This window comes from Octopus bimaculoides, chromosome 3 (assembly GCF_001194135.2).
Source record: "Octopus bimaculoides isolate UCB-OBI-ISO-001 chromosome 3, ASM119413v2, whole genome shotgun sequence".
NCBI lineage: Eukaryota > Metazoa > Mollusca > Cephalopoda > Octopoda > Octopodidae > Octopus > Octopus bimaculoides.
The window spans coordinates 98,218,895-98,222,161 of NC_068983.1; positions in this window are offsets into that span (position 1 = coordinate 98,218,895).

Below are 3,267 nucleotides of genomic sequence, written 5' to 3' on the forward strand. Positions count from 1 at the left end.
TTCCATGATATACGCCCCACCCCCAGATCATCACAGATTTTCCTCCATGTTTAACAGTTGGAAGAAGACGGTCTGGTTCAAATGCTTCTTTTGGTTGTCTCCACACGTATACTCGACCGGTGGTCGGAAATAAGGTAAAGGATGATTCGCTCGAGAAAATAACATTCTTCCATTGCTCTAGGGACCAATTCTGTAGGTTTTTACTCCACTCTAAACACTTTGCAACGTTTTTGAAAGTAGTGGTTTTCTGATTGCAGCACTCCCATGAAATCCGGCTTTGTGCAGCTCCTAGCAAACAGTTTTTGTGGAAACTGGGTTCTCGTGGTGGTCATTAAGCTCTGCAGTAATTTTGGGAGCAGTACTTTTGTGATCCTGCCTAACAATTCACGTAGAGACCGACGGTCCCTATCTGAAAGTTTTGGTTTTCTTCCGGAGTTTTGTTTCGACGAGGAGGTTATTTTTCGTCTTTCTCAAAGGCTGTCATTACTTTCAAGACAGTACCTCTTGATACACCAAGCATTTCGGCTGTCTTCGTTACGCTAGCGCCTGCCATACGAGCACCAACAATTTCACCACTTTGAAAGTCCGATAGTTCTTTCATTTTAATGAATTTTAATTACCTTTTTCTGATGATATCTTAAAAGAAACAGCAATTTTAGCAAAACATATAAAACAACACTAATAATAAATCAAAAGACATAAAATAAATAAGCTTTTGACGGTTTGATAGATATTTCAAAATTATGATGTTATGATGCTAGGTGTTTCCATTTTTTTGTCCAATCCTTGTATGTCCGTGTCAGGAATCGATGAGAAAATTATTATGCATGCATGGTCAATGTTGCATTAATCGAAATTATCAAATGGGTGGTTCAAAATGATTTTAAAAGAAATTCTTAGATAAATCCAGGGAAGATTCAAATTCTTACAGCCGTTTCAAGAACATGTATGAAATGGGTGAACTATTTCCATCCATCTCAATTATATACATTTCTTTCTTCAGAGATGACTTGAAAGGATTTAAAAGATTAAAAAAAAATTTTTTATATTTTAAGTTTGGAGCGAAAGGGCATGCTGTTCAGGCGCATAAAATAAAATAAATGCTGAATTTTAGTGCTTAAATTGACTGCAAAATTCTTAGCAGTGATACTTTAAGATGAATTCAAAATATAATAAGGGCTGAAAGTTAAAACTATATACACTCTGATCATTTATGGAGAAAAAACTTTGAAAGTTGAGAAGTATTCATGTAAACCCCCCCTCAGAACATACGAGATCTTGCTAAGTAATAATTTTTTTATTGCTACGTAGTATGTTAATTGATTCTTTTGTGCACAATCTGCACATTCTTGTATGTGTGTTGTTTGGAGTAATTTCCGTGATAATTGACCAATTAAGTTGTTTGTTTTTTTTGTTTCGCATTTTAAGTCATTAATAGTGCAGATGAAATTTTTTCGTCCTGATTTATAAGCGAATTTGTTTGTCCCCTATACCTAGTTTTAAAATCAATCTTGCTGCCTATATATATATTTTTCTAGGATTCTTTGAGGGTCATAACCTCACATTTATACACTACTTTTCTCCTCAAACAAAAACCCCTTAATGTACATGAATCCCGGGAATGACAGGTTTTATTTACAGGTTTCGCCTTTGTGTTCTCAATTTCTATATTATTATCCGTATTGCTGTCAGCTACAGTAGCGTCTCTATCAATAATATTGTTTCTAAGCTTAAGCTTATTATTCCCCTCGATTATAGAACCCAAGTTAGGCGTAGTCGAATACGATAATTTTGCACTAGACCTATTAAAAGTAGGATTATGTTATGATCTAAGGGGAAATTTTTATTAATAATTTAAAAACATAACTAGGGGAGATTTCTGACTTCAAGAGAAAAAGGGATAATAGAGGGATAAACCATATGATTTCCCATTTTCTTGAGGATTTATCCCTAATCTACCTATTATCTCTTGGGTTCCTTATAAAATTATAATTAAAGGAATTACGATATCTTCCATATCCGTGGTGAACCTGATGTTCGGGAAGATCATTCACGTACGTAGTATCAGCTAAATTAGGAAATATTCACGTACGCAGTTGTAGCTAAATTCAGCTAAATTCAGCTAAATTAGGGAAAAGTCTGTCCAATTTATTTTTAGACAATGTAATCCTTATGTAATAGATTTTATTGAAGCAATTATTCCTCAACGCTATGTTATAAAGGGAAACATTATTGTTAAAAATATTTTCATTTGCCGATTAACCCCCATTCGCCGATTAACCCCATTAGTAACTTTGGGGATGATTAGACATAGTATGGGTGTACTGAATAGTTCTATTGGGCTTATGAAAAGGATAACATAAGCCATTATTTAGGTTAAGAGCTACATCCAGAAAATTGACTACTTTAGAGATATTTTCAACAATTACATCTAGGTGCTTGATTCCCAACGTGGTGCACATGCCCCACCGGTGGGGCATGGTGATAATTTGGTTGGGCATGGTAATATTTTGGTGAGGCATGTGTAAGGTTATGTTGAATTTATACCTCTTGTACTCAATGTTTACTATACCAATAGAGAAAGTGGGTAATCCGAGAAAGAGTAATTAAAAAAATAAATTATTTACATCATTTCTGTAGACAATTTTATCAAATTTTCGACACATTAGAGACAACATGTTGTTTTCCATCCTCACAAGATCTGATATCGCTAAAGATAGAAAAGATTTATTTCCTTCAGTATGTGAAAACATGTAGGTAATTACCAACGCCTATGTGTGTGCTTGTGTGTGTGTGTATGTGTGTGTATGTGTGTGTGTGCGCGCGCACGTGTATGCATGCTTGTATGCACTATAGAACTGGTCAGTACTGAAAGCAATGCAATCTTAATTCCCTATGGAGAAATAAACTGGAGACAGACTTATGTGTGCGGGTGTGTCTAAGAGTAGTAACTCTTTTATCTCTGGTGACAAAAATCTAGGTACACAAGAAAAATATGGCGCTGCAGAGTGTTGATGGGGCAATAAATGGATGAAAGAATTGAATGGTGTGGAATGGGTTGAAATGGAGGGGAAGTAAGGGGTAGCGTCAGTGAAAGAAGAGCAAGAGACGGATAGAGATAAATAGATAGATAGAGATTTATGGTACTGGTAACGCGCGCACACACACACACACATACACACATACATACATAATAATACATACATACATACATACATACATACATACATATATATATATATATATATATATATATATATATATATA